We start from the raw sequence: 26,440 nt of genomic DNA on the forward strand, positions 1-26,440 counted from the left end.
GGGAGGTAGAGGTTGCAGTGAGCCGAGATCACACCACTGCACTCCAGCCTGGCGACATAGCGAGGCTCCATCTCAAAATAAATAAACAAACAAACAAACAAACAAGTAGGTAAGTGGCAGGACTGGGACTTGAAACCAGTTTTTACAACTGCAAATTCAAACTTCATTCCATTGTACCATGCTGCTCTCGCCATTCATTCCCAAGCTGCCGGGAATATGTGTACCAAGGCTGGTTTCACCCAAAAGGCACGCAAATCCAACAGACAGAAAACGGCCTGTTTGAGGTGGAGGATGGGAGGAAGCAGAAACAGCAGCATTTTTAAGTGACCTGGGCTTCCTGGGCCCCGAGAATTCTCCAAGGGTCCAGCAGGCTGCTTGAAGAGTGCTAGCAAGTTTTCTCCCTCAAATCCAAAAACCCCAGTACTCCACCCAGGAGTCAGGAGGGGTGAACTCTCAGGGATTTCTACCCTGTCAGGGGCTCCAAGGGAGGGAGATGAACCCGAACTACTCTCTAAAGCCATTCTGCAAACCCTGCTGATTCTCACTTTGGCTAAGTGTATTGAGGTGACTGGCTGTTTTCCAGGGGGGGACATTAATGCTTCCTTTGGTTTTGGAGGCTTGGGTTGAGGCAGGAAGATATAACTTTGGCCCTAGATCTCTTTGACTTGCACACCGGTCATCTTCTAGAACGAGGGTTATTACATGTATGGCCAGCCTCACTTAGGGAGATGGGCACTGTCCACTCACTGTCAGGGTGCACTAATGGGTATTAATTAACAGTACACACTAGCCGATGCTTCCTGTTTCAGAGCCTTGGGTCCCCCGTGGCAAGGTGGAGTGAAGGAAACACCAGCCACCACTCCCCACTCCTCTCCCAGGTGGTCTCCCAGCCTGGCACTCGGGAAAGCTTTGGGCTTTGCGTCATTCCCCCTCCCACGCTGCCCTGTGTGTATGAATCGCTCTTTGCCGTTTAAAAACCACCTCTTTCCTGGTAGTGGGACACACCTCGGAAGTTCCACCTCCTCTCCAAATGTCTTTTCAGACCACAGTCTCCTCCTCCTGAGACCTCTGTCCCCTTGAGCACTGCTCCACTCTCAACCACATGTTTTCAGGGAGAGCTGCCCGTTCTTACCTAACTACGCCCCTTACCCAGGGAATGGACCAGAAGTCAGCATTCCCTCTGTGTTATAAACTGAAACTCACTCTCGATGTAGTTATAACAGCTAATATTTACTGAGCACTGTCCTAAGCACGTTACTGATACTAATTCAGTTCATCCTTACTCCAATCTTAAAAATTAGTCACTGCTACTAGCCTAATTTGCAGATAAAGAAACTGAGGCACAGCAAGTTTAACTCCCTCGAATTTACTCAGCTAGAAAGCGGCAGTCAGGATTCGAACCCAGGGAGTCTAGTGTGCTCCCTCCTCCCTCTTTACATTTCCCTTTCTCCTCTTTTATAACGTTTTCAACAGACAGAAAGGTAGGCAGAATTGTGTAATGAATTCCACACACCTGTCACCTCAATTTAACAACTGTTAACGTTCTGCCATATTCACTTCATCTATTTTTAAAAGTCTCTAGTAGATAAAGATGTTTAAAAATAACATTGCCACAATATCATGATCACGCTCTAAACCAACAGCAATTTCTTCATATCTTCTAATAGTCCATGTTCAATTTTTTTCTGATAATTTCAAAAAATACAGTTTTTAAATTTAAATGAGGTTCCAAAATTTACACATTGCATTCGGTTGAAATATCTCTCAGTCAAGTCTTACATTATAGACTAAGTTTTGATTATAACCCTCCCACCGTATTTTCTAAAGTAATTAATTTGTGGAGGAGGCTCCACCATTTGTCCTGGAGAATTTCTCACACCCCGGATTTGGCCACTTGTCTTCATATGACATTGTTCAGCATTTATTCTGCTGTGAAGTGGTGTTAGGTCCAGAGTACTGATTGACGTGGCACACTCCAGATACTTCTCCATCTCCATGGGAATTCATTTCTACATGCCAAAGATTGGCATCTTACTGCCCAAGGGCTTTTCCTCACCATGAAGCACACTAACTTATGCTCTAAGCAAGTCAGGAATGCAGGAGAATTAACATCCCCAGCAGCAAACCTCAGCCAATAGCCAGGGATTTGGTGGATAAAGACCCCAGCTTCCTTATCTCACAGTTGGGGCAGCTCTGAAATTTGTTCTACGCCGTCTGTCAAAGTTCCCCAGTGGATCTGAGCTCCAGCTGCCAACAGTGGACCTGTCTTACTTTCCCACTCCATTATGGAAGTTTTCTGGGGTCGCCTCCCAAATAAACTACTTAGAGTGAATCCTAGTCTCAGGGTCTGCTTCTAGGCTTACACAAACTGACAACTAGATTCTGCTTCACATCCTTTGAATAAATACTTCAAAGGTTGTGTTATATATTTTCTTTCTTTTTTTTTTTTAATTTTTGAGAAGTAGTTTTTTTGCTCTTGTTGCCCAGGCTGGAGTGCAATGGCATGATCTCAGCTCACCGTAACCTCCATCTCCCGGATCAAGCAATTCTCCTGCCTCAGCCTCCCAAGTAGATGGAATTACAGGCATGTGGCACCACGCCCAGCTAATTTTGTGTTTTTAGTACATATGGGATTTCTCCATGTTGGTCAGGCTGGTCTCAAATGTCCAACTTCAGGTGATCTGCCCACCTCAGCCTCCCAAAGTGCTAGGATTACAGGCATGAGACACTGCACCCAGCCCTTTATTATTATTATTATTATTTTATTTTTTTATTTCACCTTTTTTTTTTGAGATGGAGTCTCGCTCTGTCCCCTAGGCTAGAGTGCAGTGGCACAATCTCGCCTCACTGCAACCTTCACCTCCAGGGTTCAAGCAATTCTTCTGCCTCAACCTCCTGAGTAGCTGGTAAGGCACCTGCCACCATGTCCGGCTAATTTTTGTATTTTTAGTAGAGATGGGGTTTTGGTATGTTGGCCAGGCTGGTCTCGAACTCCTGCCCTCATGATCCGCCCACCTTAACCTCCCAAAGTGCTGTAATTACAGGCATGAGCCACAGTATACGGCCTGTGTTGTATACTTTCTATTGCCTCATATTAGGGGAAACGTGATGATCAGTTGTCCTACTTTGGTTGAAGTCAAGATTAGTGGGTTCAAGTGTCAGCCTGATTAATTTATCATAAATTTTCCAACAACTTATTTCTTTTTTTTTTGAGACGGAGCTTTGCTCTTGTTACCCAGGCTGGAGTGCAATGGTGCAATCTCAGCTCACTGCAACCTCCGCCTCCTGGGTTCAGGCAATTCTCCTGCCTCAGCCTCCTGAGTAGCTGGGATTACAGGCACGTGCCACCATGCCCAGCTAATTTTTGTATTTTTAGTAGAGACAGGGTTTCACCATGTTGGCCAGGATGATCTCGATCTCTTGACCTTGTGATCCACCCGCCTTGGCCTCCCAAAGTGCTGGGATTACAGGCGTGAGCCACTGCGCCTGGCCTCCAACAACTTATTTCTTATTTTCAGCATGAATTATAATGATGGTGGTTTTCTATTTCAATAACTCCTCATGAAATTGTTAGCTGTAGTTCTTCTGTTAAAAATAACTTATTGCTGGGCTTCATGGCTCATGCCTGTAATCCCAGCTACGGGAATTGAGAGGTCAAGGTAGGCAGATCTCCTGAGGCCAGAAGTTTGAGACCAGCCTGACCAACATGGAGAAAAATTAGCTGGGTGTGGTGGCGCATGCCTGTAATCCCAACTACTGGGGAGCCTGAGGCAGGAGAATCGCTTGAACCCAGGAGGCGGAGTGTGCGGTAAACTGAGATGGTGCTGTTGTACTCCAGCCTGGGCAAGAAGAGTGAAACTCTATCTCAATAATAATAATAACAAATAACTTATCTCTTTAATTAACCAGAACACAATTTTTAAAATTAATTAATTAATTTTTTGTTTGTTTTTAAAGACGGATTTTCACCATGTTGGTCAGGCTGGTCTTGAACTCCCGACCTCAGGTAATCTGCCCGCCTTGGCCTCCAAAGTGCTTGGATTACAGGCGTGAACCACCACGCCCAGCTACAATTTTTATAAGAAAGACAGGATAAATCCTTCATTGATATTTTGGTTTTATTTATCCTTTTTTTTTTTTTTTTTTTTTTTTTGAGACAGAGTTTCACTCTTGTTGCCCAGGCTGGAGTGCAATGGCACGATCTCAGCTCACCACAACCTCCACCTCCTGGGTTCAAGTGGTTCTCCAGCCTCAACCTCCCAAGTAGCTGGGATTATAGGCATGCACCAGAACGCCTAGCTAATTTTGTATTTTTAGTAGAGACGGGGTTTCTCCATGTTGGTCAGGGTAGTCGTGAACTCCAGACCTCTGGTGATCCACCCGCCTCCGCCTCCCAAAGTGCTAGGATTATAGGCATGAGCCACCACGCCCGGCCTATCCATTTTTTTTTAAATGAGTTGGTGCTCCAGTAACCTCCAAAGGTGACAAATGATAGGATGGTTTTTTTTAAAATCATAATTATGAACTAGATTTTTAAATTTTTGACCTGTTATCATCTATTGCTGTCATCATTCTTTTGGGTGCTCATATTTTCCCACCTTTGACAACTGATAGTCCAATTGAGTTGACTGTTGTGTCTGTCTGGCATCACCCCAAAGTCTTCTTGGATTTTAGACAAGACGACCCAGGCTTATCTTGTACATTTCTAGCTCCAGCAGGGAATTAAGTATTTTTACAAATAGCCTGGTTCCTTTTAGTGGAAAATGGTATTTGAGAACCCAACACAGCCAGTTGTGATGGTTCACATGTGTAATCCCAGCACTTTGAGGGGCCGGGTGGATCACTTAAAGTCAGGAGTTTGAGACCAGCCTGGCCAAAGTGGTAAAGCCCCATTTCTACCAAAAAATACAAAAATTAGCCAGGTGTGGTGGTATGTGCCTGCAGTCCCAGCTACTGGGGAGGCTGAAGTAGGAGAATTACTTGAACCCAGAAGACAGAGGTTGTAGTGAGCTGAGAATGAGCTACTGCACTCCAACTTGGGTGAAAGAGTGAGACCCTGTCTCAAAAATAAATAAATAAACAAAATTAGCAGGTGTGGTGGCTTGCACAATAATCCCAGCTACTAGGGAGGCTGAGGCAAGAGGATCGCTTGAGTCTGGGAGGTCAAGGCTGCAATGAGCTGAGATTGTGCCACTGCACTCCAGCCTGGGTGACAGAGTGAGATGCTGTCTAAAAATTAAAAAAAAAAGTCGGGTACAGTGGCTCATGCCTGTAATCCCAGCACTTTGGGATGTCAAGGTGGGTGAATCACGAGGTCAGGAGTTCAAGGCCAGCCTGACCAACATAGTGAAACCCCATCTCTACTAAAAAAAAAAAAAAATACAAAAATTAGCCAGATGTGGTGGCACACGTCTGTAATCCCAGCTACTTGGAAGGCTGAGGCAGGAGAATTGCTTGAACCCAAAGTGGAGGTTACAGTTATCTGAGACTGTGCCACTGCACTCCAGTCTAGACGACAGAGCAAGACTCTTGTCACAAAAAAAAAAAAAAAAAAATGAGAACACAACAGGAACAGTAGCCGTGCTCATTGCTACCAGCTTATCGCTGCTTCTAGGTCTTTCTGGTGAACCTGACCAATAAATACATATTTCCTAGAAAGAAAAAAATGTATCCTGAGTTCATACTGTTATTTCCAACTCAAAATATATACGACAGAATTTGCACTATCTTCCTCCCTATTATTTTCCCGGGGATGCTGGAACAAAGCACCACTAACTGAGTGGCGTAAACAGTAATTTATTCTTTCTTAAGTCTGGAGGCTGGAAGTCAGAAATCTAGGTGTTGGCAGGCTGTGCTCCCGGTGAAGGCTCTAGGGAAGAATCCTTCCTTGCCTCTTCCTAATTTCTGGTGGTTGCTGGCAACCCTTGGTGTTCCTTGGTTGGCAGCCTCCTTCATCACCTGGCTTTCCTCTGTGTCTCTGTGTTTAAATTTCCCTCGTCTCATAAGGACAGGAGTCCCTGGATTAGGGCCCACCCTAATCAAGGATGACCTTATCTTCACTTGATGATATCTGCAAAGATTCTATTTCCAAATAAGGTCGTATTCACAAGCACTGGGGACTCAGACTTGAACATATCTTTTGGGGGACACAATTGAATCCGCAATACCTCCTCTTACCTTTTTACACATGACAGCAGTGTATTATTCATAGTCTTCAGTGCTTTGTAGGATCTGGCATGACCTAGTTTCTGCTTCTTAAGATCAATTTGGCAGAAGTATAGAGGCTGAATTGGAGGCAGCAAGTCAAGGAAGGTCATTAGGAAGACATTTTCACATGCTGAGGCGGGAGATAATGAGTAACTGTCCTAAGAAAGTTCGACATCCATATAGACAACTTCTCCAACGCTTTAAAGCTTCCTACGCCTTCTCAGCTACCCACTCACTCCCATGACTGTTCCCTGGATTCTTCACAGTGAACACCACTGCCTATTCCTGTCTAAAACAAAGCTCATGGGCTGGGCGCGGTGGCTCATGCCTGTAGTCCCAGCACTCTGGGAGGCCAAGGTGGGCGGACCACAAGCTCAGGAGTTCAAGACCAGCCTGACCAACATGATGAAACCTCATCGCTACTAAAAATACAAAAATTAGCCAGGTGTAGTGGTGTGCACCTATATTCCCAGCTACTCAGAAGACTGAGGCAGGAGAATCGCTTGAACCTGGGAGGCGGAGATTGCAGTGAGCCAAGATCGTGCCATTACATTCCAGCCTTGGAGACAAAAGACTCCATCTCTTTTTTTTTTTTTTTAAGACGGGGTTTCACCATGTTGGTCAGGCTGGTCTTGAACTCCCGACCTCAGGTGATCCACCCACCTTGGCCTCCAAAGTGCTTGGATTACACCATGCCCAGCCGAGATTCCATCTCAAAAAAAAGAAAAAAAAAAAGCTCATGATCCTCCCCATCTAATGTGTCTTACTCCTTCCGCACCTTCTGTCTCAGTAAATGGCACCACCACCCACCAGTCAGCCAAGGCAGAAACCTGATGTCAACCTGTGTCCTCTCTTTGCTCAGCCCTAACCATTTCACGCTAATTCACAGAGCAACACTGGGTGCGTAGTGGGCTCCAGGCACAGTGCTGGGTGCTAGCCATACAAAGAATATTTAAGCACAGTGTCTGCCCTCAAGGAGCTCACACTTGAGTGGAAAATTATGATGGAGAATTACACAATCCAGTGGTAAAATATACTGAAAATTGTTTTCTCTATTCCACATGTGGAGAGACTATAAAAGCACTAGTTGCCCAAGACTGGTAAGCGGCATGACTAGGACAAATTCAGCTCTGTGTGACTCTACAAAGCGTTTTCTTCTTGTTCTTTGGGTGGCCAGAAATTCCTGCACATTTTATCTTCTAGTGTCGAAGTCTTTTCCACTGCTAATGTCATAAATTCATGAACTTAGTCATAAGCTCATGGTCCCTCCTGTGGACTGTTAACATTTCCTTCTAATTGGCCTCCTTGCCTTGCTGCCTCCAATTCCACCTCTAAACAGCTGCCAAAGTGATCTTGGAAAGTGGAAATCAGGTCTTGCCATTCCCTGCCCAGCAGGGTAAAATCTACACTTCTCAGCAAAACTGCTGAGACCTTTCATGGCCAGACCCTGCCCACTTTTCTAGCCTCTCAAGTCCCAGTATTACCTCAGTTCCCAACACTCGCCTTGGGCAAGTTTCTTAACCGCTCTGGGCCCCAGTTTCTTCTATTGCAAAACAGAGATAATAAAACCTACCTCATAGGTCACTGTGAACACTAAATTAAAGAAAATACAAGGCCGGGCGCGGTGGCTCAAGCCTGTAATCCCAGCACTTTGGGAGGCCGAGGCGGGTGGATCACGAGGTCAAGAGATCGAGACCATCCTGGTCAACACGGTGAAACCCCGTCTCTACTAAAAATACAAAAAATGAGCTGGGCACGGTGGCGCGTGCCTGTAATCCCAGCTACTCGGGAGGCTGAGGCAGGAGAATTGCCTGAACCCAGGAGGCGGAGGTTGCAGAGCCGAGATCACGCCATTGCACTCCAGCCTGGGTAACAAGAATGAAACTCCGTCTCAAAAAAAAAAAAGGAAAGAAAGAAAAGGCATAAGTAAAGCTCTTAGAATCAAGTCTGGCAGGTGCATGCAGCAAATGTTGTGGATATCATTGTTATTGATGTTGGGGCGTTTCTCCTCACTCCCTGCCTAGCAAACCCCAGTCATTGTTCAAGACTCGCCCTGTTAAACCCTAACATCTCCTCCGACATCCCTGAGCAGAATTGGCTGTTGTTTCTGTGTCCTCACTGTGCACAACACAGCATTGCAGGTTGGATTCATGATATTCTATTCACTCATTAGCTAACCTGTCTGTCTCCTCTCCTAGACTGTAAGTCCCTTGATTGCAAAGATGGTGTTTCATTGACTTTGCTTCGCGACACTGAGTACAGTGGCTGGTTGCTGGCCTGTACACAGTAAGGATTTGGCCCGTGGATGTACCAGTCAGTAGGTTGTTCAGCTTCTCTAGCTAAGGATTTTGACCGTCTGGACAAGGGTACCCATAGTCACGCTCCTGACTCTGCCTGGACTCTTCTTGCTGTACCTGGAAACTTGTGCTTCCCACTCCCGAAAAAGAGGTGGCTAATCTCTTGTCATTCCTGCTTCAGAGCACGCCCCTGCCTCCACCAGCCCCAGCATCTGGCTCTGCCTAATGAAATGCTGGATTATTAATGACTTCTAGTCAGCACGTCCAGTTAAAGTCACCTCCCACAGCTGTTTCAGTTTCATCAGAGGCTTCGGCAAGCTTTCTATCCCTCAGTCTTTCAGCCCCCAAAGCCACGTGAGGAGGGGAGATTTCAGTAAGAAACGTTCAGGCCAGCAGCAGCCTATCTGCAGGCTGGTTTCTATCCCCCTCTGTCCCTTTCTTTCTAGGTGTGGAGGAAGCAGGTGGGAGCTGTGGAGGGAGCCAGGATGACAAACGGAACCCAGCGATGCATTATTTCCTCTCAGAACAAATTGATTTGTGTCTGAGGAAATCTGAGTCCAACTTTACCATAGAGGCTGGAGGCAGCAGAAGGGATTTAATGTGAAAAATGAAGGCCTTCTTGGATTTAGGCCTAGAGACGTCCAAACTCAGTTACCTATTCTTCCTGCCTCTGCTGCTTGGAGACTCTTGCTGGGGCACTCAAAGGACCATTTCTTCCTTCTGTTTAACACATTCTGAGGCCCAATTGGCTTCCTTTATTCTTTTTTTTTTTAAGATGGAGTTTCACTCTTTTTGCGCAGGCTGGAGTGGCGAGATCTCGGCTCACCTCAACCTCTGCCTCCCAGATTCAAGCAGTTCTCCTCCCTCAGTCTCCCGAGTAGCTGGGATTACAGGCATGCACCACCATGCCCGGCTAATTTTGTATTTTTTAGTAGAGGCGGGGTTTCTCCATGTAGGTCAGGCTGGTCTTGAACTCCTGACCTCAGGTGATCCGCCCACCTCAGCCTCTCAAAGTGCTGGGATTACAGTGTGAGCCACCATGCCTGGCCCTTTTTTTTGATACTGGGTCTTGCTCTGTAGCCCAGGCTGTAGTGCTGTGGTGCAATCATAGCTCACCAAAGCCTCAACCTCCTGGGATCAAGCAATTTTCCTGCCTCAGTCTCTTGGGTAGCTGGGACTACAGGCACATGCCACCATGCCTGGCTAATTTTTTTTTTTTTTTTTTTTGTAAAGAGAAGGTCTCACTATGTTTCCCAGGCTGGTCTTGAGCTCTTAGGTTCAAGCAATCCTCCCACCTTGGCCCCCCAAGGTGCTGGGATAATAGGCATGAGCCACCGCTCCCAGGCAGCTTCCTTTGCTAACTCTGCTCAGCTCTGGGATTGGCATAATTTTTGTCTCCACAGAAAACTGATGGCTGGGGGTCAAGGTGGGACATTACTGTGGGCCCTGGCACTACCAGGATATAGCTGTGCCTTTGGACAAGTGATTGCTCTTCTCTGGGCCTCAGTTTCCTAACTGATAGATAAGGGAGTGGAATCTCAGGCTGGTGAACTTCACATGGATGTCGTGAGGGTAAAGTGTTATCGTGGTACTTTGCCTACTTATTCACCAGACCCTCTTAGAATTGTCTTGTTCCTAGAGCCCAAGAGAGTCCCTGACAAGTAGTAGGAGCTTAATGAAAAATGTTGTGTTCGTCCATTCTTGCATTGCCATGAAGAAATACCTATGACTGTGTTATTTATTTATATATTTATTTATTTTTATTTGTTTTTGAGATGAAGGTCTCACTCTGTCACCTAGGCTGGAGTGCACTGGCGTGATCTTGGCTCACTACAAACTTCACCTCCTGGGTTCAAGTGATTCTCCTGCCTCAGCTTCCCTAGTAGCTAGGATTACAGGTGCCTGCCATAGCACCTGACTAATTTTTGTATTTTTAGTAGAGACAGGGTTTCACCAGGTTGGCCAGGCTGGTCTCGAACTCCTGACCTCAGGTGATCCACGCACCTCTCCCTTCCAAAGTGCTGGAATTACAGGAGTGAGCCACTGCACCTGGCCAGACTGGTTAATTTATTAAAGAAAAAAAAGTTTAATTGGTTCACAGTTCTGCAGGCTGTAGAGGAAACATGATGCTGATATCTGCTTAGCTTCTGGACAGGCCTCAAGAAACTTGCAATCATGGCAAAGGCAAAGGCAAAGGGGAAACAGGCATGACTTACATGGCCAGAGCAGGAGCAAGAATGAGAGAGGGGAGGTGCTACACACTTTTTAATTAGATCTTGTGAGAACTCTATCACAAGATAGAGTTTTTTTTTATTACTATCATATACAGCACAAAGGGGGGATGGTGTTAAACCATGAGAAACTGCCCCCATGATCCAGTCACTTCCCACCAGGACCCACCTCCAATATTGGATATTAAAATTGGACATGAGATTCAGGTGGGGACACAGATCCAAACCATATCATTCTGCCACTGCCCCCTCCCAAATCTCATGTCCTTCTCACATTGCAATATCCAATCATATCTTCCCAACAGTCCCTAAAGTCTTACTCATTCTAGCATTAATTTAAAAGTCCAAAGCCCAATGTCTCATCTGAGACAAAGCTAGTCCCTTCTACCTATGAGCCTGTAAAATCCAAAACAAGTTAGTTATTTCCAAGGTACAATGCAGGTATAGCCATTGGGTAAACATGCCCATTCCAAAGAGGAAAAATCGGCCAAAAGAAAGGGGCTATAAGGCCCACACAAATCTGAAACCCAACAGGGCAGTCATTAAATCTTAAAGCTCCAAAATAATCTCTCTTGACTTCATGTCTCACATCTAAGGCACACTGGTATGAGGGGTGGGCTCCCAAAGCCTTGGGAAGCTACAATCCTGAAGCTTTATAGGGTTCAACCCCCATGGCTGTTCTCATGAACTGGCATTGAGTGCCTGTAGTTTTTCCAGGTGTCCGGTGCAAGCTGCTGATGAATCCACCATTCTGGGGTCTGGAGAATGATATCCACCTTCTTACAGCTGCAATAGGCAGTGCCCCAGTGGGGACTCTGTGTGGAGGCTCCAATCCTGCAGCAGGCTTCTGCCTAGACATCCAGGCTCTCTGCACTACTCTAGTAGAGGTTCTCTGAGAGGGCTCCGCCCCTGTGGCAGGTTTCTGCCTGGACATCCAGGCTTTTCCATACATCCTCTGAAATCCAGGCAGAGGCTCCCAAGCCTCAACTCTTGTACTCTGTGCATCCAGGCTTAACACCATGTGGAAGCCACCAAGGCTGATGGTTTGTACCCTCTAAAGCACTTCCCTGAGCTGTATGTGGGTCCCTTTAAGCCAAGACTAGAGCTGGAGCAGCTGGCACATAGGGAGCAGTGTCCCAAGGCTTCTACAGGGCATGGGGCCCTAGGTCTGGCCCAGGAAGCCATTCTTCCCTCCTAGACCTCCAGATCTGTGATGGCAGGGATTGCCCAGAAGGCCTCTGAAATACCTTCAAGGCCTTTTTCTTATTGTCTTGGCTACTAGCACTTGGCTCCTCTTATGTATATTTCTGCAGCCTGTTTGAATTTGCCCCTTGAAAATGGGCTTTTCTTTTCTACCATGTGACCCCACTGCAAATTTTCCAAATTTTTATACTTTGCTTCCCTTTTAAATATAAGCTCTGGTCGGGCATGGTGGCTCATGCCTGTAATCCAAGCACTTTGGAGGCCAAGGCGGGTCGATCACCTGAGGTTGGGAGTTCAAGACCAGCCTGACCAACATGGTGAAACCCTGTCTTTAAAAAAAAAATTAAAAAAAAAAAAGATTAAATAAATAAATAAATATAAGTTCCAATTTCAGGTCATTTCTCTGCTTGTGCATATGAACATAGGTTGTTAGAAGCAGCCAGGCTACGTCTTGAACACTTTGCTGCTTAGAAGTTTCTTCTGCCAGATACCCTAAGCTCTTTGCTAAAGCACAGCAAAAGTGACCTTCACTTCAGTTTCCAGCAAGCTCCTCATTTCCATCTGAGACCTCCACAGCCTGTACTTCACTGTCCTTATCACTATTAGCATTTTGTTCATAAGAATTTAGCACAGCAGTGTCCAATCTTTTGGTTGCCCTGGGCTACACTGGAAGAATTGTCTTGAACCACACATAAAATACACGAACACTAACGTTAGCTGATAAGCTAAAAAAAAAAAAAAAAAAAAAGAATCACAAAAACATTTCATATGTAATTTTTTTTTAATGAAATCTTGCACTGTTGCCCAGGCTGGAATGCAGTGGCATGAACTCACCTCACTGCAGCCTCTGCCTCCTGGGTTCAGGCAATACTCCTGCCTCAGCCTCCTGAGTAGTTGGGATTACAGGCACATGCCACCACACCCAGCTAATTTTTTGTATTTTTAGTAGAGATGAGGTTTCACTATATTGGCCAGACTGGTCTCGAATTCCTGATTTTGTAATCCACCTGCCTTAGCCTCCCAAAGTGCTGGGATTACAGGCTTGGTGGGTCATGCAAGCAAATCTCGTGAGAACTCTGTCACTATATAGGACCAAGCAGGGATGGTGTTAAACCATGAGAAATTACCCTCATGATCCAAGCATCTCCCACCAGGCCCCACCCCCAACACTGGGGATTATAATTCGACATGACATTGGCAGAGACGCAGATCCAAACCATATCACTTGATGAATAAATCGTTGTAAAAGTGCTCATCAGCACCACTACTCTCCAGCCTGGGCAACAGTGAGACTCTGTCTCAAAAACAAACAAACGAAAATGTGCTCATCAGCTGTCTAATACTTTACACAGGATTATGTGTATTGCTTTTCAGTCTAATTTATGGCCCATTCAGCCATACTGACTACTTCGGACAAGATAGAGAACAAGGAAATATCACTTTGTGTGTCCCTTCTCCTGCTACCATCTTCTTTCCCAGTGACGGGGGTGGGGCATGTTCTGTCATGCTCCTCTTCGATCTTTCATAGTTCTTTTTTACTTTTTCTTTTCTTTCTTTTTTCTTTTTTTTGGGGGGGGACGGAGTTTTGCTCTTGCTGCCCAGGCCGGAGTGCAATGTCACTATCTCGGCTCACTGCAACCTCCGCCTCCTGGGTTCAAGCGACACTCCTGCCTCCGCCTCCTGAGTAGCTGGGATTATAGGCACCCACCACCACACCCGGCTAATTTTTGTATTTTTAGTAGAAACAGGGTTTCACCATGTTAACCAGGCTGGTCTCAAACTCCTGACCTCAGGTATTCCGCCTGCCTCGGCCTCCCAAAGTGCTGGGATTACAGGCATGAGCCACCGCACCCAGCTCAATCTTTCGTATTTCTAAAGGAACCTTATACTTTCTTAATGCTCTCACATCCATTATCATATTTAATCTTATTCCAATTGTTGAAGAAAGCAGGTCAAGCAGGGAAGCCAAGGCCCAGCATGGTGACTGATCTGCTCGGGAACATACATGCGGAAACAGCTTCAGGGCCCCCGTCTTTCTCCGACTTCTCTGCCCTCCCCATCTGTTCGTGCACTGTTCTCTCTGCTGCATATGATGTTCCCTTTATTAACTGCTACCTAAAGACTCACCTCAGGTGGCACCTCTCCAGGAACTCTTTCTCGGATTTTCTAAGCCTGGGTTGAAGGCCTCTCCGAGCGCTCCTTCCCACTATATCTTGAGTTTACCTCTCTCATAGCATGGATCTAGTCTGTCTGCCACACGAGACTCGGAGCTTCCAGAGGGTAGGGACGATGTCATTAATTTCTGTATCTGTGTACATAGCTCTGTACCTGGCACACTGCTTTTAAAATGCCTGATAAACTAATGGATGGGTGAGCAATGCATAGATAGAGTGGTAGTGTGGTTTGCCTAAGGTCACTCAGCTAAAATTATAAACTCAAAAACAAATGTTTCAGGAAGGTTGGCCTTTGGCTTTTGGCTCGGAGGAGGCCAAGGTGCAACTTTCTTCAGTTGTCCCAAATGCAGGTTCATGCGACACCAGCCGCCTCCACCCCAGCGAAGTTCATCCCCAACCAGATCAAAGTCTCATACCTGAGGTGCATCGGGGTGAAGTCGGCGCCACTTCTGCGCTGGCCCCCAAGGTCGGCCTTCTAGGTCTGTCTCCAAAAAAGGTTGGTGATGACATTGCCAAGGGAACAGGTGACTGGAAAGGCCTGAGGATCACAGTGAAACTGACCGTTCAGAACAGCCAGGCCGAGACTGAGGTGGTGCCACTGCCTCTGCAGTGATCGTCAAAGTCCCGAAGGAACCACCAAGAGACAGAAAGACACAGAAAACCATCAAACACAGCAGGAATATCACTTTTGATGAGATCGTCAACATCGCTCAACAGATGCGGCACAGATCTTTAGCCAGAGAACTCTCTGGAACCATTAAAGAGATCCTGGGGACTGTCCAGTCTGTGGACTGTAATGTTGATGGCTGCCACCCTCATGACATCACAGATGACATCACAGTGGTGCTGTGGAATGCTCAGCTCCTTAAGAAGCACAAAGGAAAATATGTCAATAAAGGATCATTTGACAAAAGGCTTTAAAAAAAAGAGGAAGAAGAAGATTGAAACTGGGAACAGTGGCTTGTGCCTGTAATCCCAGTAACTCGGGAGGCCGGGAGTTCAAGGCTGCAGTGAGCTATAATTATACCACTGCATTCCAGCCTGGACAACAGAGAAAGACACTGTCTCTGGGGGAAAAACATTGAGTCAATGCACTATGAACTCGGGTTTTCTCCTAAGTATTTTCCAGTACCTCATGCCAGGTGTCCTGGCTTCTAGTGCCACATGCTCCCCATTGCCCTCTCATGAGTGCCCATCGCAGAATGGGGGAACAAGGGAGTCAGACTCTGGACCTGTTATTTATAGCCTGTTAAGATAGCACCAGAGCTTGAAAATCTGTCCCAGGAAGGTAAATGGTGTCCCTCAGCTCCTTTGCTGGCCCAGGGTCACCGATTCCCACACCTTGTAAGGTAAGTATGGTCATTCAGACATACAGTTCCTAAATGTTTCAAACCCCTTTAGCAGGGCACAGGAAAGGGTGCCAATGACCTGAGATCTTGCACACTGTCCAGTACTGGGGTTCGCACAACTTGGTGAGAGCAGGTCATTCCATCCTGAACCCCCAGCTGTGCCCCATGAGGAGCTCTGGGAAGCCCAGCAGCTACTGCTGTCAGTGCTGCTACTGCAGGGCCAGAAGTTAGGGCACCAAAAATTGAACTGTCTTGTATTGATCTGAATTCCTCCGAAACAGATCCTGAGACAAGAATGTGAGTGCAAAGCATCTTTGGGGAGGTAATCTCAGGAAACACCCATCAGGAGTGGGAAAGTAGCATAGGGAAGGAAAGGAAGTTAAAAAAGGGGGCCAGGCACAGTGGCTCATGCCTGTACTTTGGGAGGCTCAGGCAGGCAGATCGCCTAAGGTCAGATGTTTGAGACCAGCCTGACCAACAGGGAGAAACCCTGTCTCTACTAAAAATACAAAATTAGCCACGCATGGTGGCAGGTGCCTGTAATCCCAGCTACTCAGGAGGCTGAGGCAGGAAAATCACTCGAACTCCGGAGGCAGAGGTTGGGATGAGCCAAGATTATGACATTGCACTCCAGCCTGGGCAACAGGAGCAAAATTCCATTAAAAAAAAAAAAAAAAAAGTTAATAAAGGGATGTTGGCCAGGTGCGGTGGCTCAAGCCTGTAATCCCAGCACTTTGGGAGGCCGAGGTGGGTGGATCACAAGGTCAAGAGATCGAGACCATCCTGGTCAAAATGGTGAAACCCCGTCTCTACTAAAAATACAAAAAATTAGCCAGGCATGGTGGCGGGTGCCTGTAATCCCAGCTACTCGGGGGGCTGAGGCAGGAGAATTGCCTGAACCCAGGAGGCGGAGGTTGCAGTGAGCCGAGATCGCGCCATTGCACTCCAGTCTGGGTAACAAAAGTGAAACTCCGTCTCAAAAAAAAACACCTCCATGTCAAAATAAATAAATAATTAAAATAAAATAAAATAAAAAATAAAGAGATGTTAACAAGCCACTTACCGCTGTGGGCAACCAGAGCTCTATCCTGCTGGGGAACGTCAGGAGATGACATGGGACATGCTGTCGTGAACCAACTGAGGGCAAGGAAGCCAGGTGCTTATGCCCCACGCTGTTGCCGTTTCCCATTTTGCCTCTGGGGGCTTCCACTCTCCGGTGCTTCTACTTTGCCCGGCATGTAGATGTTCTAAATGGGCAACCTTGGATGTGCAGAGGTGAATGCCAAGGGCAGGCAGAGCTCACTCAGAATTCTAGCCTGACTCGACGTCATCCGAGCTTCATCCTCATCTTCTGTAAAACAAAGGGAACAATCCATCCCTCCAGCTAGGTGGTGGTGAAGTTAGTGGAGATGAAGGTATGTGAAACCACTTGGTAAAATGGAGGGGGATGATTGACAGTTAGAACTAATGCCAACTCCCCATCTCCTGGCACATTAAAGAGAGAGTTAGAAATTAAACACCAAAGAGATTGCCATGCAGGTTGACTCCAAGGGGAAATGGCTTTAGACTTAGATCTTGATGAAATTTCCGAGTTGGCTGATGATAGAAGCAGGAGCTCCCCAGGCTGCACAAAACTACTGGTCAATTCACACCTAACCCACGCCCAAACCTCATGGAGGGAAAGTCAGTTTATTCTCAGCTCCAACCTTTGGTTCAATTATTATTCCCCAGTGGACAGGAACTGCCAGGGAAGGACAAAGCTGCTATGGTAATGAAGGACTATTTACTGCTCAGCAGGAAGGAAGGGCAAGCCAGAATGTGGTCAAGAATGATGAATCTGCCCCATTGGGTGCAGCTCATTGAATGGATGGCATGTGTGATTTATAAGCTCTCTCCTTTGAAAATCCAAAAGTTTCTAGTTTCTGAGTGGAGAGGGGAACGAAGAATGAAGGAAAGGACTAAGATAGAGAGAGAGGTCTCTGTTTATTCTTCCCTTTCCCCATTATCACCAAGGCAGTAAATTCAGCAAGTCTACTTGACACTAATCTTGTTAGACTAATTTACTGTAATTCAGTTCACTGTGGGGATAATCAAATTTTGTAAACTTTCACAATAATCTCCAAAGGCTTCATATATCTTGACAGATAGTCTTTAAAATGCCTGTGCCGAGGTCTTAGATAGGAAGAGGACACACTGCAGGCTGCTGGGAAGGAGTGATTTCAGAACCCAAAGAAATGCACAGCGCCACTGTCTTCTCTGAATCATCTTAGGCCTTCACTCCACCCCCTCCTGGTAACCTGGCTCCAAAGCTGATGGATGGGACTGAGAGTGGCCTGGGTTAGCAGACAGGGATATCTTACAAATGACAGGGTAGTCACTCCCCACCCTTCCAAATCGAATTGTCCAATAATTGCTGGTCCAATCAGGAGTGTGTCTGGCATATAATCATCATCAATAAAGTCAATTCTTGTGATTATCAGGCAAGATAATGCATATAAACTTATTAAAAGATAAACAGGCACATTGAAATTTTAAAGAGTTTATTTGAGTGGACAGCAACTCATGAGTCAGGCAGGGCCAAACCACAAGCAGTTTGGATTCTACCAAGGGGTGCAAAAGGAGAAACCTTTTATAAGGTGTTTGGGAAACACAAGGAAAATATTCGCTTGGTTGAACTGTGAAGCCTGCTTGGTGGTTAGCTGGCAGTTTCCTATTGGTGAAATCTCTAGTAAGAACATAGTTGGCAACTTCTGATTGGTTTAGCTTAACTTTCACGTTATGGTTTACATTAATGTGGATTTTAGTTTGTTTATGTAGGAACTAAAGGTGCTGAAGCCATCTCAGCCTAATGGCCTTTGTGGACAAAAAGAGTCAAACTCAGTAAAATACTGGACAAGATTTAGTCTGAGCCACGTCAATGGCCCATGTCACAGCCCTCAGGAGATGCTGAGAACATGGGCACAAAGTGGATGGCCTACAACTTGGCTTTATGCATTTTAGGGAGGCATAAAACACCAATCAATACACGTAGATGTACCTTTGTTCAGTCTGAAAAGGCGGGACAACCAGAAGGGCTCACAGGTAGATTCAAAGATTCTCTGATTGGCAATTGGTTAAAGCCATTGTCGAAAGACTTAGAATCACTAGAAAGGAATGTCTTCTATAAGATAAGGGGTTGTAGAGATAAAGGTTTTATAATGCAGAGGAAGCCTCCAGGTAGCAGGCTTCAGAGAAAATAGATTGAAAATGTTTCTCATCAGACTTAAGAGTCTGTTCCATCAGTCTTAAAGATTACATTGATGATAATGCTGGTCAGCATTATTTCCAAAAGGGAGGAGGGTATAATGAGGCATGTCTGAATGCCCCCTCCCATCATGGGCTGAACTAGTTTTTCAGGTTAACTTTGAAATGTCCTTGATAGAGAGGAGGGTTCCTTCAGATGGTGGGGGTAGGGGGGCCTTAGAGTTTTATTTTTGGTTTACACCTCCCAGTTAACTTTTTAAACAAAGGATGTAGTATTGTGTATGTCATACAGCAAATGCTGAAAAATGTTTACCTATTTTTTTTTTTTTTTTTGAGACAGAGTCTTGCTCTATCACCCAGGCTAGAGTGCAGTAGCGAGATCTTGGCTCACTACAACCTCCACCTCCTGGATTCAAGTGATTCTCCTGCCTCAGCCTCCTGAGTAGCTGGGATTACAGGCACATGGCACCATGCCCAGCTAATTTTGTATGTTTAGTAGAGACAGGGTTTCACCATGTTGGTCAGGCTGGTCTCGAACTCCTGACCTCATGATCCACCCACCTTGGCCTCCCAAAGTGCTAGGATTACAGATGTGAGCCACCGCATCCAGCCAAATGTTACCTGTAATTATCAGGATAAAGTCCTTTTGACCTTAGAGATCTCCGAGCTTAATGGAAATGAGGATTGCACGAGAAGGTATCAGGAGCTCAGGAGAGGAAGCAAGAGGGAGAGAGAGAGAGAGAGAGCTGAGCTTTCCAGTGTTGAATTTGCTGATTAAAGCAAGCTGTACATCAAAATGTTAAGACTTACTAACCGTGATAGTATAAGCAAGGGGCTAAAACTAGGGGGAGTGCTGGCATCTCCTGTTCCAGCTCTCGTGGAAAGCAGTACACCAGTTGAAGGTCGGGTGGATCAGCATAGACGTAGGTATCACTGTTGAGAAAGCCCCCAACAAAAGGCTATGGCAGCTTTATGGACTTTGGAGTTGAGGAAGGGCAAGGGGAAAGGTCGAGAAGTGAAGCTCTGAGTACTGACTTCGAGCAGAGAACAGCATCTTTAAGATTTTCTACCTTCCCCCATTAAGGACACCTAGACAGAAGTCCTCGGAAGAGGTCACCTGAAGAGAACCTCTGCCTGAAGCCTCAGAGAAAGAGAAGTAGGAATGTGGGCACTGAATGGGCTAGGAATGGCCCACAGAGGGGCCTGAGACCTTGACTGTGCATGATAACCCTGTGAAACTGGTTTATTGCTTACACCTAGGCAGCAAGGGACAACAGATGCTGAGGACTCACTGTGACCCACGGCTCAGAAAGCTGCCCGGGGTGCATGGAGTCTCCACTGCACGTGTCCCTGAAAGGCAGCCCACCCGGGTTGTATACCTGGGGGTCACATGACACACTGGACTTGTGTTGAAGGCCATCCTTTGCAAGGGGGGGGGCTGGATCAGAGCCCAGCTGCTCCAGCCAACTTTCCTCTTATCTCAGGATTTTGCATTTCCAGCACATTCTGTAGTTATTCTTGACAACTACAAGCAAGAAAGGAGGAGAACTGGGGCGATTCAAGGCCACTTGGAGAACTGTTGTGCAATTGCTTGGATTGAGCATAAAAAATCACATGTGGGTTTTTAATCAGGAGCCAGACTCCTCAGAAGGCAGACAATAAAGGAATGTCAGATCAGCAATGTTTTCTACAAGCCAAGACCAGGCCAGTGAACATAAGGTTAGGAACAGAAGCACGGAAACTGGAATGAGTTAGCCTGTGCTCTGAACTTAGGAGTTCTAATCAACTCTGCAGGCGAGGACACTGGAATAGTTCAAGACTGAACGGGTCTCCCTGGTCTCTTCTCTTTTGGGGTCCCAATTGTTGTCATAGAGAGAAAAGAAAAACTGAAGGAAGGGCCGGTTGCTGTGGCTCACGCCTGTAATCCCTGCACTTTGGGAGGCCGAGGTGGGTGGATCACCTGGGGTCGGGAGTTGGAGACCGGCCTGACCAACATGGTAAAACCCTGTCTCTACTAAAAATACAAAATTAGCTGGGTATGGTGGCACATGCCTGTAATCTCAGCTACTTGGGAGGCTGAGGCAGGAGAATCATTTGAACCCAGGAGGTGGAGGTTGCAGTGAGCCGAGATTGCACCATTGCACTCCAGCGTGGGCAACAAGAGCAAAACTCTGTCTCAAAAAAAAAAAAAAGAAAAGAAAAGAATGAAAAGAAAGAAAAACTGAAACAAGGCAATGTATTTTCATTCTGATAAGACCTGTCCACCCGCCACCCTCCCACCCCCACCCCACCAGCCCCAGCTATCTGCAAGACCACTGGCTATGAAACTCACAAGTTCCCTTTAGTGTGAAAAGGACTCTAGGACTTACACTGTTTAGTGGGAGCAGAAGACAGCCCTGGGGAATGGAAGAACTTTCTCCGTCACAAAAGAGTTGGCAAATAAGTTTTCATTTCAAGTAATTTTCTCTCCTTTGTCCTTTAACCCCAGGAGATTAGAGAGATGGTTACTGACAGTTCTTGTAATTTGCATTTCAAAGTAATGTATGCAAAAATCACACATCTCACACACATTAGCATATTAAAACAAATTAGCTTTGGGTCGGTTACCATTTATATCACTCTAACTCCAAGTCCCCACATTCATTTAGGAAAAAAAGAAGGGAGGCAAAGAAGAGACAAAAGTGCAGCAGGGACCTGTAGAGCTACAGGTGTGTGTGTGTGTGTGTGTGTGTGTGCGTGCGTGCGTGCGTGCGTGAAAGAGAAAGAGAGCAAGAGAGAGAGAGAGAGAGTGTGTATTGGGTACAGAGAGATACATGAAGGGGATCTGGCCTGAAGGAAAACTGTCCCTTATGAATGGAAATTGGGCAATTGATTCATTGAAATGCTTTTTCTCTCTCACCTCCTGCTCCACCCTATTGTCCCTAGAGGAAGGAAGGCGAAAAAGAAAGTAGAAAAGGCAGCCTAATTATACTCCCATTTGGCTGGTAAAGCAGGGAGCACCCAAGGAAGGTGGAAGAGCTCAAGCTTAAGCTCCTGGGGCATCTTCTTCATCTCTGCGCACCCAGGCCCAGCTTGTGGAATTCCGACACTCCAGATTAAATGGTTGCTGTGAGATGAATGTGGGAAGATGTCTTGTCCTTCAGGAGAGGACACCTTCTTAGGAGATATCTCTTCTCTACCACCACTGCCATTGACCAGAAATCCTCTGGTCTCTTTCGTGGGTGTGTTTTTTTTTTAGACCGAGTCTCACTCTGTCACCCAGGTTGGAGTGCAGTGGTACAGTCTCAGCTCACTGCAACCTCCACACCTCCTGGGTTCAAGTGATTCTCCTGCTTCAGCCTCCCGAGTAGCTGGGATTATAGGCACACGCCACCACGCCCGGCTAATTTTTGTATTTTTAGTAGAGATGGGGTTTCACTACATTGTTCAGGCTGGTCTAGCTCTCCTGACCTCAGGCGATCCGTCTGCCTTACACTCCCAAAGTGCAGGCGTGAGCCACGGCGCCCAGCCTTGTGAGTGTATTTAGATAATGTGGTTATCCATGAGAGGGGTCTCAAAGAAAATAGAAACTGCCGGTGAGGGGAAGTTAAAGTATAATTTTTGAAAAGTTAAAAGATGATTCTCTTGTAAATATATAGTGAGCATTTATTTAACTCGTTAATGAGGAAATGGGCAGAATGGTAAAGCCATTTCTTTCTTTTTTTTTTTTTAAAGACGGGGCTCCACCATGTTGGTCAGGCTGGTCTTGAACTCCCGACCTCAGGTGATCCACCTGCCTTGGCCTCCAAAGTGCTTGGATTACAGGCTTGAGCCACCACGCCCGGCCCAAAGCCATTTCAAAGAAGGATATATGATAGTGTATATATGGCCAGAGAAAGAAAATTTGCTAAGTTAACAATAAAACTTGGTTAATATCCTATGAGGCAATGAAACTGTAACCTTTGGATCTATGTTTTCTATGGAGCAGAGGTGCCATCATTTGCACTTCTACTGGACAAAAAATTACTTACAACTTTTCTTCTTCAGATGAATTGCAGGTGAAGGGAGGTTGCCTAGGTGGGTCCACTCAGCTCTGGGGAAGGAAGAAAGCCTGTCCTTTCCAGGCTGTGGGCTGCAGTACGCATGGCAAGAGCAAAAGGACAGAGTGAGAAGGTGCAAAGCAGCGGGGAACCTTAATATCCAGGGCGCAAATATTAAAGAAACAGGCATTTAATTAGAGAGAACCTAGAATGAGTGACTCAAACATGAAACTTAGAATAAGACCTGTATGCAAAACACAGTGTCTGCACAATCTCTTGCTTAACTTCTCAGACATGGCTTCCTCTTCTGTAAAATGAGTTATGTGAAGACTGAATTAGTTACTGTAATGAATGTAAAGAGGCTGGCTCAGATTATGAAGTGAAAAATAGTAGTTGCTAATATTATTATAATTGTTTAATATCTATATAGTTGACAGTGTAGATCCCTGAATTGGGAAAATATACATTAAGAAAGTAGGCTGGGCGTGGTGGCTCATGCCTGTAATCCCAGCACTTTGGGAGGCTGAGGCAGGTGGATCACCTGAGGTCGGGAGTTGGAGACCAGCCTGGCCAACGTGGTGAAACCCCATCTCTACTAAAAACACAAAAATTCGCTGGACATGGTGGTGGGTGCCTGTAATAGCAGCTACTTGGGAGGCTGAGGCAGGAGAATCACTGAAACCTGGGAGGCAGATGTTGCAGTGAGCCAAGATCATCCCACTGCACTGCAGGGTGACAGTGAGAAAGAAAGAGAGGAAGAGAAGCAAGGAAGGAAGGAAGAAAGAAAGAAAAAGAAAGAAAGAGAAAAAAGGGGAGGGGGAAGGGGGGAGGGGGGAGTGGGAGGGGAGGAGAGGGGAGGGGAGGGGGGGAGGGGAGGGGGAAGGGGAGAGGAGGAGGGAAGGGAAGGGGAAGGGAGGGGAGGGGAGGGGAGAGGAGGAGAGGGGAGGGGAGAGGAGGGGAGGGGAGAAGGAAGGGGAAGGGGAAGAGAGGCAGATGAAATTAGACTGATAGTTCTTGTGAGTCAACTCTGTGAAGTTCCAAATGTTAGCCACAGAATGTTAGCCTAAAACTCATTCCTCCAACCTTCAGACAATTTTATAAGCACCTAGTTCTCTGTATTACATTTTTTGCAGCTTAAAATAGCCAGAGTGGCTGGTTTCCTGCACAGACCCTGACTGACAAATGAGTTTGAGAGCTCAGGCCAAAGGGAACAGTGTCAGACTCAAAGTGATGAATACATCATCCAGCAAGAGAGACTAGAGCTGCTCATTGCTGTTTCTCTCTCATATCAACCAAGTCCTTCCCTCATCAATTAAACCCATTTACTCTTTTACTCTCCTCTGTAGAAAACTAGAAGAGCAAGGCATTGGGGAATTCATATCTGCTAGAGAAATATGCATTTCAGCCTGGGCTGATTGGAGCCTGGAATATGATGGTGAGACTCCTACTCACAAATTGGATGGTGATGGAAAGGCCATCCTGATGAGCCAAAAATTTTGTCAGAAGACAGAGTGATGTTGGACAACACCACTGAGCCACAACTTCCATCCACGCAAGACTTAATATATTTCCTGGGACAAAAGTACCTAGGAAACCAAAAGCCTTTCAGCTTGCCCCTTGAAGCGAATTTCCCTTTGGCTGACACTGTACAGCAAAGTGTATTAATACCCATGATGGGTGATCAGCCTTCAATAAATAATGCTGGTTGTTCTAATGTACCTGGCATGAAATATTCAGAGCTATTAATGCATTTCAGTTTAAATAATCACCAGGGCTTTTGTCCAAATCAGTGGTGAGCTTAGGTTGTATTATCTTTTCTTGCACATATCAGATGTGGGGTGCAGGCTGAAAGTTCCAGGAAGAAGCATTAGGCCACTGACCCTGTGGAGCAGGTGGGGAGCTACGTGGTGCAGGCATATGTGACGGGGGGAGTGGTCAGACCCCTAGCTTGGGGTCCAGGATTCCTGGGTCCTGTCCCAAACTCAAGTATAGCCAGTGCCAAGAAACTCAAGGCTCATCTGGTGGTCTTGGGAGACAGACCAGGGCATTAGAGGATATCTCCCCCAGTCCTTGATTGTAAGGATTTCAAATGCTTCCAGTCTTTTGAGCCTGCATAAGAGACCATGGGGGCCAGGCGCAGTGGTTCACACCGGTAATTCCAACACTTTGGGAGGCCGAGGTGGCAGATCACGAGGTCAGGAGTTCAAGACCATACTGATTAACACAGTGAAACCCCGTTTCTAGTAAAAATACAAAAATTAACCAGGTGTGGAGGTACATGTCTGTAATCTCAGCTACTCAGGAGGCTGAGGCAGGAGAATCACTTGAACCCGGGAGGCGGAGGTTGCAGTGAGCTGAGATCACCCACTGCACTGGGCAACAAAGCAAGACTCCGCCTCGAAAAAAAAAAGAGAAAGACCACGGGAGAGTGATCATACAGATTGGGAGTAGGACTCACATTACCAAGCAGCAAGGCCTCTGAGGGAGACTCTGAGCAGCTGGAGATATAAGAAGGCTGAGCTCAGGCCTTCTGTCAGCAGAGGGATGGTTGACATGGTTATAAATCATGTCTGAAGACTTGCGATCCGGATTGACAGGTGGTAAGCGTGGGAAGTATCTGAAAGGTGAGCTGACAGGAATGAATGAATCTGGGCCCAGTGGGGCAGGAGTGCTTCCCACCTCCATTTCTCTTCTTCCGTTGATTTTTAGAACAGTAAATCGGAAGAAAAGAATGTTGGTGTGGGGAGCTCTCCTGATCTGCCCAAATTGCCTGGGCTCTCCCATCACCCCGCACCCTCCCAAGATCTTCGAAGCATCCCACCTGCCCCGGCTCAGATGGCGTTCATGAAGAACAAAATCCAGCCAGGCACGGTGGCTCACACCTGCAATCCCAGCACTTTGGGAGGCCGAGGAAGGAGGATCGCCGGAGTTCGGGAGTTGGAGACCAGCCTAACGGACACAGAGAAACGCCATCTCTACTAAGAATACAAAATTAGCTGGGCGTGGTGGCACATGCCTATAATCCCAGCTACTCAGGAGGCTGAGGCAGGAGAATCGTTTGAATATGGGAGGTGGAGGTTGCGGTGAGCCAAGATCACACCATTGCACTCCAGTCTGAGCAACGAGAGCAAAACTCTGTCCCAAAAAATAAATAGAGAATGAAACACAAGGGGATTTGAAAGGAAGGAAGGGCAGGGTGCTTTCATTCCACTCCGGCCTCCGAGTCTCCTCCCTTTGCCCGACCAGAGACCAATATAGAACAGGGAGGCGTCAGAGATAGAATTAGCTTTCTGAGCTCTACTCCTAGAATCCCAGCTGAAAGCGTAAATATTTTCTCTTCCTATTCTTAGGGAATACCCCTCCCTCACTGTTTCCCCTTCTCCTGTCCTCCCGTCAACCTGGATCACTCAAGTGCTTTCACCGTGGCTTTCCCTCACTGCTGCTTCCCAGCAGCTCCGCTCTAATCTCACAGCTGATAGATTGAGCTGCTTTCCCCAGTATGGCAGCTCTGTCCAGCTGATGCCTATTTCCCCTGAAGTTAGCTATACTCAGCCACTTCTTAGCTCTCAGAAGCCAGGAGTAAGTTTGGGGAAAAGCCCACCATTCAGACTGGCTTTAGGCCATATTCAGAGACCTCATATATGTACCGGTTATTCAACTAGTGTCTCTCAGCTTCAAACCTACCCTTCTTTATTGGGCCTTGTGAAGCTGGGGCAA

At 46.5% G+C, this 26,440-nt stretch overlaps 1 long non-coding RNA gene and 1 pseudogene across 2 annotated transcripts in view; one reads left to right on the forward strand and one right to left on the reverse strand.

Annotated features, from left to right (window-relative positions):
- The window catches only part of LOC118143090 (uncharacterized), a 51,818-nt gene extending 27,378 nt beyond the window's left edge, over window positions 1-24,440 (forward strand). The window contains exon 3 of the long non-coding RNA XR_004727256.3: window positions 24,070-24,440. This is a non-coding gene — a long non-coding RNA (uncharacterized LOC118143090). The remainder of the gene's footprint in view (window positions 1-24,069) is intronic.
- Window positions 1-26,440, reverse strand: part of LOC118143089 (putative uncharacterized protein encoded by LINC01356) — a 67,071-nt pseudogene that overhangs the window by 9,796 nt on the left and 30,835 nt on the right. Inside the window, exons 2-3 of the transcript XR_008473108.2 lie at window positions 16,525-16,812; window positions 14,529-14,976 (exon numbers count right to left, since the gene is read on the reverse strand). The product of XR_008473108.2 is annotated as a putative uncharacterized protein encoded by LINC01356 (transcript). The remainder of the gene's footprint in view (window positions 1-14,528; window positions 14,977-16,524; window positions 16,813-26,440) is intronic.

Source organism: Callithrix jacchus, chromosome 7, assembly GCF_049354715.1.
Source record: "Callithrix jacchus isolate 240 chromosome 7, calJac240_pri, whole genome shotgun sequence".
NCBI lineage: Eukaryota > Metazoa > Chordata > Mammalia > Primates > Cebidae > Callithrix > Callithrix jacchus.